The following is an 8,972-nucleotide window of genomic DNA, read 5'->3' on the forward strand; positions in this document are numbered from 1 at the left end:
ACTTTGGCAATGGTGGGAACATCCACATCAGTCCTTTATAAACCTTAGTAAGATCTTTCTGAGTCTTACCTTCCTCTTGCACTAAGTGCAGACAGTGCACTCGCTAGGAACAAGGCCAGGGGAGCGAACACCAGCAGAGTAGGTTTTACACACCAAAACAGGTATATAGCGAGGTGTAGTCCTCAGCAGAAATTTCACCAAAGTTACGGATGCAGGCATGTGGTTACTCAGGCTCAGCATGAAAACGGGAGCATAGACGAAAGTTGTAAGACCATCTACAGAATGAAGGGCATTTTTTATGTTTTCCAACATGCTGTGTTTTGTGCAGTATATGATTCTCTTAAATCTATCATGTGTGTTATGCATATACCTGCATAGACAAGTGCCTCTTAACCTGAAAAACATTAGAATTGCCACAATGGAAGCTGTCATCAGATGGTTTTATTTCAGAAGAAACTAGATTTTCTTTTTTCAAAGAAAGCCCCAAATTTTTTTTTCCAGATTTTCAAAATGGTAAGAAAATGCCACCACATGAGTCATCAACTAACACTTCTATAATGGGAAATAGACCTGAGCTCTTAATGAATTACTTGTAATTGACTTCTAGGTAGCTTAGACCAGAGCTATTAATGACAATTCGACTGCTATCACTTTCCCAAGTTCTTCAAATGAGGAGTTTTGCTGTTGATAATGTTTGATTCTATTTCTTTATATGAGAATGTACTTTTGAAGCCCATAAGTCATACATTAAACTCTAAACAATTTTCTGATGATCAGAAGGGTTACTTTTCGTATTTGGTAATAATGCCGTATGTTTAATGTGTAAGAATTTAACATAAAAAATACCACTTCAGAAGTTTATTAAAAAAAAAATCCCCACATAAAGATGCAAGAAATGAGGTTTAATGAAAAGTAAAATATTAGTTTAGGTCTTTTTATAGCATAAAGAGAGTTAGAATAATTTTAAATAGTTTACCAGACTCTATTATGTAGTCCCTGTGAAAATAAACCAAACAGTCCTTATCCCTTATGTCGACAAAGCAGTAATTAAGAAAGGAATTTTGAAGAAGACACATTTGGAGAAATTGTTCCAGCTAAATTTAACATTGCATTGTTAATGTCTGTGTAAATAAAACAAAGCTAATACTCCCACTTTATCCCAGCCCTACAGAGAGCATGATTACACTCCGTACATTATGGGCATTACTTTTAAGACCCAGCTGGAAATAGCATCTATTCACATTACTTTTTAAAATTAAAAGTGGAACACAAACTATATTTTTCCATGAATAGATTACTTTACATGTTAAATTAATCTCTGAGCTAATGATTAAAAGGTTGGATTTTTTTTCTACATTCAAAACTTCTGTGTATACACAGTATACACTTAGTTCCACAGTAGTAAGATTGGTTAGATTCCTTATGATGAGATTCCTTATGGTGAGATTCCTCTCGGCAGACCTTCAGCATCAGTTGTGTAATCAATTACATCAGACCTAGTCATCGGAGACCTTCTTTTTAATCAATAAAAGATAAGTATTTTTGGGGTACAATTCATCTGACTAGCTTTAGATTTCTTTCATTAATATGTGATATTAACAAAAAAAAAAAAGAGTTGCTTTCCATTGATTGCTAAGGAAATACCTAGCAAGGATCTCTGCCTTTATCACATTAACCATCCTTCAGATCTATGCCTTGTATTTAAATATAATCAGTGGAGCAGAGCTTGCCTGCATTCCTAGAAATGTAGGTTTATTGGATTACATATTTTTTAAGTGATAGGTGCATCATCATTTGAGTTAAATCTATCAGAACCTAGATTATACTAAACAGCATTTATTTAATCTACGGTATCTTGGATTATTGAATACTAGATTTTTCTCTTTTCCTTGTTTTGATCTTTTTTTTTCTGTGTGATATTTTACCAATTGGCTTGTAATATTTACAGGTACTGTGAAACCATTTCTATATTTCTGTTGCATATCTCAAGTGGAAATCTTCATCAGTTTAAAAGAGTGCATGGCACATGGAAACCAAAATCTGCACTGAAATAGCTGAACAGGAAGATCTGGGCATATAACTGTCATTGTGCCTCGTGAACAAGGATTCAAGTGTGCGTTGTGCTAAGTATTGGGTTTGGGTAGGTTACCGTGTAGCAAGGTAGTATTGCAAGGTTTGGTTTACCTGAGGTACTGCTCTGCTTGGAAAATGTCTTCACTACCTCAAAAATGTGTATAAGAACAGGACAACGCTCACTGTTTGTAATATGATTTTGTACATCAGTGAAATCTCATTTCTTGTAGAAAGAAAAGCCTGAAAATTAAAAATGTGATAGAAGGTTTTTCTTAGTGTGGATGTGAAGTTGTTTTTAAAAATCTACACTACCAAAAATTAAAAATAACAAGTAAAATGCTTACTGATTTAAATATATATATACATGGTTAATGTCACATGGCTTTGTTTCTAATGTGACTCATTTTGAAACAAATTCCATAGACCCAGTTTCCCAGTTTTGTGTTTCTACAGCGATACAGAGGGAAGAGAAGAATTGTCAACAGAGTAGATGYGACTTTACAACTAAACATCCATTTGCCTGACAACAAAGGAAAGTTACATTATTCCCTTTTGTACTACTCCCTTTCTCTCTGCAATATCCACACAGATTCTGTGTTCTCTTTTGCTGCTTTTCTGTTTTATCTACTTTACCTCAGAATAATTTCAACAAAACCTCTAGCCCAAGTTTCCAAGCGCAAGAAGTTCATTTAAGCATTGATCTTCTGAATGATTTTTGAACCCTTCAAATTAGTAGGAAACTCACTGTTCATATTCAGCTACCTACTAATYGGTATGAAAGGCTGGTTTAGTCCTCATTTTATAGTACATCACATATATTCTGATATTATCTCTAGCGGAAAACCTGCAATATTGGGTCATTAATGCCTAAAGTCTTCTATAGAGATAGTCATAAAGGTGTGGATCAAATATAAATTTGAAACAATGATTGATACATTATTTATGCCTTCTAGATAAATAAATGTATCTTCTCAAGGCTCAATCTTTAATTTCCCATTCTTATAGTTCTAGAATAATCAGTAGCAGTATTATTTTTCCTTGACATTTTCAGGAACATATTGCTAATGGAAACTTCCACAAAAAAAAAAAAAAAAAATCATTTCATTTGCCGAATTTCCTAATTTTAGAAAGTAAAATAGTAGAACTATCAAAGTATGTGCAGTACCTCTTTGGAAAAGTTATTTCAACTTGGCTGTTTTTGCACCTACATATTTCATTTACCTGCAGATTTTTTCTTTCAATAAATAAATAAATAACAGCTTGTCCACAACCCCAAAGCTGCATTGGTTTTCTTGCATTTTAGGCTTTAAATTTACACAGTGTTTTAAGAGTTGCTGCTGTTAAGTAGTGCTGGAATGAGAAAAGATTTTAGATTTTTGAGTGTGAATTGTGTTACCCCTGCCATCGGGCCAGTGGACTGTCACTTCCTTTCCATTTATTCATATATTCATATTCATATAGCCGTAGCCTCAAGGTGTGGCCTTGATTATTGGTAGCCACAGGGTAGCTGSATAAAGCAGTATTGCTTTACTGGGAATGCTTGTGATCTGTGATTGTTATCTGAGATTGTGCTTAATGCTGCAGACAAGCTCAAGGGGAAAACAGGTTTGTTCTAGCAAAGAGAAGGGATAAAATTCTCAGTGACAGAGTTGGTAACAAAGTTACAAAAAGTAAAATAAAAACAGTAAAAGGTAAATTTAGGATATGCCTTAAAATATCACTTTAAAGTCATCTCGACTCTCTGTAAAGATGTCTCTAATATTTATCTTAGATAGTTGGAGACGGAGGAGACAATTCAGCTATAGTCCATATAGGAGTATTGCCCTTTAGAATCAATTTCAAACTTGCTTGAGATTGGGAAAACCCTCCCAATTCTCCCAAACCTCCACAGTGCTGCAGCCTTGAAGAGTTTTACTTCCTTTTCCTCCAAATGTATCCTCTCTCTTTTTCATTCGCTTTTATTCTCAGCTTGACTTCTCCTACTATTCAAGGCTAATTCATCAAGTAGACCACCTTTTAGGGAGGCAGTTTTATTCCCATTATAATATTTATTATCACATCACTTCCAGCTTAAATAACCACCTAGCTAAAAAAAAAAAAAATCAAAATTCTTATAATTTTTATGAATATATTTAAATAAGTATTTTGTGTCTTGTCTTTACTTTACCAAACTCACATTCTTTAATTTCCATTTAAATCATCACAGCATAAACTACAAAGYAAGCGGGCAAAGGAGGAGACCTGCTGGAATATACCACAGCTCTTTACCTACTGTTATATCCACATATTCTTCTGGAACGCTGTAGTTGCTGTCATTCAGATTATACACCTGGATCTGCTAGCTGGGAAATATTCCCACATTTTTCAGTTCAGAAAAGTTCATAATGTTAATAATATAAACGATAACAATATGTATTAAAAACAATGGGCTTTTAGAATGCCTTGTGTCCTCTGGCATGCTTTTTGTTAGTTTTTGATCTTCTGTCATGATAACAAATGCTGAAAGATGACAATATCAACGTAAATTTCAGTATTTTAGTACTAAAACAATACAGTCTACTAGTTCTAAGGGTATTAAGGCCCCATGACTCGTGAAATCTGAGAGATCTGTCTACCATTATTAGATACTTTACACCTAAGTTTAATGTGTTTTTTGAAGCAGTCCTAAATCAGATGCTTAGGTTACCTGGATAGTCAGTAGTAAGAATGTGTTTCTTTTGAAGACCTCAAGAGGGTGAGGCTGACGCTTAACTTCGACAGCCAACGTTAGGCTAGTTGGATATCCATACGGATACCTTCAAAACCACCTGGCCTTCCTTATTGCCTGTACAAGTAACTCAGGTGCCTGGAGTCCAGTAGCTTACAAGATGGGATTAATTATATCTAATTTAAACTGTTTAAAAGCTGATTGTCTAGTCTAAGCTTATTGCCTAGATTTTAACTAGGCAATGATCAAAAGTAGAGGTAAGTCATTCCAGAGGATAGCTCTTCTGATCCCCTGGAGGTGCCCATTAGTTCCCTTAACATTTTTGATTTGACGGCAGTCTGGCATTGTGGCATTATCTGTTTATTGATAATGTATTTCAAGTATTTGTGAAAAAAGGGTGTTCTCTCAAGATGCCTCCAGGTTTTGTGAGAATACATACTAGTCTCATATTTGTTACACTGCGTCATGATATTCATACCAGTATTTTTATAAACTGGGTTTAATAATAAAAAATGATAAAAAGATAAAAAAAAAAAAGCAAGAGAAAAATGATTGAGATAATAAGGCATACAAAAATATGGAAAGGTATCAAACAAAATATAATGTAAATTTACAAAAGTGATTATCAGTCACCTCTGTCCTTAGAGTCATAGGACTGTGAATGTTTTCTACATATATTCATTTAGGCCAAGTATTTGCCAAGTAGTACAAATGAGAACCCAACAGGATGATAATTGACCCAAACAGTAGTAAAATTCTTTCAAGTGTTACAGCAAAATGGGAGCTTCAACTGTAGTTATTTCACATATCACAAAACACACAAAAGCTCTAAAATGTGCTCTTGTCCCTGCTTATCATGCTGTGAGGTTACTGACTCTCTTTGAGACCTTTCAACTTCAGCTAGTTCATTTTTACCATTTCACAGGACCAAAGGCCAAAAATGTTGTAACCAGCTGGACGCAGCAATATCCTAACATAAGCAGAATGGAAAAGAATTTGTTTGTTTTCATACTCTCCTCATAAAATATCTGTGTAAAACAGTTTGTCCTTCTCTTACATTCAATTTCATTGTTTCTTGTATGCTGTCCTTTAGGTTTGAAAAAAAAAATGTGAGTATGTATCACATTTCCTTAGCACAAACTTTTCATGTCTTTCAGGAGCAATCCATGCTTGAAAGTCATCTAAAATATGCACGCAAATTTTAAAGCTTTAAAATTTGCATATTTGTGTGCAAATTTTAAAATTTCACAGCTGGGAAATTTTTAGACTGCACTGTCTGTCTAATTGAACTGCTTTCTGAGCAATGCAGACTGTGTTGAAAGGTGCCTCTAGCAATATGACATTTCTAATTGCCTAGTTTGAATTGCAGCATTAGCACTATCTTTCAGTTTGTTGGGCATGGTATGTACATCATGATGTTTATGATCTTTAGGGAGGGTGGTTCACCTCCCTAAGGTTAGGATATTATTAATAACGAGTTAACAAATTATCATGTACACAGAAACAACCACCAGCTGAATGTCTTCCTAACATGGTCTGTAACTACAAAGACAGAAGAGATCCTTTAAAAAGTCACTTGTGCAAGCTGCTTGRAGACCATACTCTGGTTGAATAATCAAATGGCCTTACAACCAGTGCCATATACYCACCTCAAATATTTTTTACTTATTAAGAAAATAAAACCTCCTTTTTCTTGATTTGCACTTAGATTCAGTGAAGCTGGAAAAATGGGCATAGAATTGCTGTAAAATCATGTCAGTGTGTGCAAATCTTAGGACCTTGTAAGTAGAGGCTCTGTGAACGTTAAACTATCTGTTCTTTTTTTGGAAACTTGAATAAAGATAGAACAAAATCTATATTGCTAATGGTTTGTTGGTCTGTGGCTCATTGGCTGATTCTTCCTCTCCAAAATACTGCTTGCATATTTTGTACTCCATGATTATGCAGAAGCAAAACCACAGATGTTTATATTACTGAGGTTTCCCTCTTCTAACTACATAGTCTCAAGCATGTCCCGCGAAAAATCCTTGTCTCACCATTCATTTCATAATCATGATGTGGATGTTCTGAAAGGAGAATTTTATGGTCTTTTTGTGATTCTCCTCAATATCTTGGTCTACCGTCCTTCATTTCTTTCTTTCCCTCACTTTTCCTATCTCATTGGCATGTCTGATTGCTGGCCACACTGTCAGGTCATCCATCCTCCTTTGATGCTGTGTTTCTAGTTCATTATCCAGTCACTGAAACTGAGTGATGATCCAGTGGTCAAATCTTAACTTTATATTCCTCACAATGTCAAACTTGTTCCTGATGCCACAGCCATACTAATGGTAGGTACTTTAGAACAAAAGAGTTTTATTATTCTCCACAGAAACAGTAAAAAGACATGCAAAATGTATTTTATCTTCCATCCATCTAAAATATTTGAAAATATAATAAACAGCTATCTTAGAAGTCATGAACCATCTCTTTGAGAAAGCACACATAATGTAGAGTCTATATATAATATAATATAGATATAATATATATAAAATATATATAKAGAGAGAGACTRTAAAGGGAACCGAGGCAACTAGTTCAGAACTGTAATAAGATCTGTAACCTTAACATGATTGCTTGCTTCARGAACTAGCAGAAGAAAATTATTCCAGACATCTTCTATGAGTCTTGGAAAAAATAAATAACAGGCAAGGTTTTCAGGCAAAAAGAAGCTTGTTTTATGAAATATTATCACCACTCATGGATCTCTTACTGAGTTAAAACCATATTTAATTACCATCCAGAAAGTGGCCAAAGTGAGAAGGAAGAACAACTGTTATGCTGATGAACGCCTGTTGTGTTATTCAGGTGGCTTGAAATAACGGTTTATTTTAACCACACTTTAATTGTGATTTATTGTTTGTTAAGGACATGGCAATATACTCTTAAATTTTAATAGTCATTGTTGCTCTTTCTAATAATGTGTTCTTGCTGTCTTTAGTTTCAAAATAGTCTTCAATAGTTTTCTTTCTCTAGCCAGAACAACATGGCTGAAAATGAGAGAAATGAAAGAGAAAAGCAGAAAAGGGGCAGGAGAGAGTAGGACAAGCTCAGTGGTACCACATCCACCCTCATCTTACATTAAGGTACAGTTCAGTGGTATGCCTTTTTTTCATACTTTTGTTTATGATGATTATAAAGCAAATAGCTTTTTTTTATGAGGATGAGATTCCAAGCCCTTGTCTTCTTTTTCACTTTGAGCAATTTCTAACTAAGCAAAGTTAGTTTGTATTGCATCTTCACAGTCATGCAAATTACAAAGTTATGTGTTTCCTAGCATTATCACTTTAAATGGAGTTCCCTGCTCACATCAGTATAAAGAATGTACTCCACAAATTATCATAATGCTAAGAGTGGTAGGGTACCATTTCTATCTCTGCTCTTTTTTTGGTAAAATTTCTTGAGCTTTTTTTTTTTTTTTTTCTACAGTAATATACTCTGTGTGTGTGTGTAATGATGAAAGGAAAGCCGGAGACTGAGTTGCTAAGGTGTACTTTGACACAATTCAGTATTCCTATTTTAAAGATGTACATCATTTAAAGATGTACACTTTTCTTCATTTTGAAATTCTACAAAATTCTTCTATATTCAGACAACTGATATACCAATGTAGAGGTAGTAATCCTGTTGCTTCAAACTCTGGAGACATAAAACTTGAAGAAAAATCAAGCAAAATAGGCATGCAAACACAGGAAAAAAATAAAAGTTGAACCATACTTGGTTACATTTCAGATCCCATACAGTGACAAAGCATAGAATAATGTTCTTTCATAGATATGTGGAAGGAGTTTGAAGATCCATGATCTCAGTTATAGGGAATGCTTCTATACCATGTTAACCTTTTAGGAATGATAATCTACTTGTCGTTGCAGGGCTGAAAGTTACTTTTCATTAGATTAGATTTTGGCTGCTGATATGCAGATATATTAACTCATATTATTTTTAGTGGATACCATGGAGGTAGAAAAGACATAGAATCATAGAATCATAGAATGCCGAAGGTTGGAAGGGACCTCAGAGGTCATCGAGTCCAACCCCCCTGCTCACGAAGGGTCACCTAGAGCGCGTGGCACAGGGCTGCATCCAAGCGGGTTTTAAAGATCTCCAAAGAAGGAGAYTCCACAACCTCTCTGGGCAGCCTGTTCCAGTGCTT

This window comes from Nothoprocta perdicaria, unplaced genomic scaffold, assembly GCF_003342845.1.
Source record: "Nothoprocta perdicaria isolate Ctin4 unplaced genomic scaffold, notPer1 scaffold_202, whole genome shotgun sequence".
Lineage (NCBI taxonomy): Eukaryota > Metazoa > Chordata > Aves > Tinamiformes > Tinamidae > Nothoprocta > Nothoprocta perdicaria.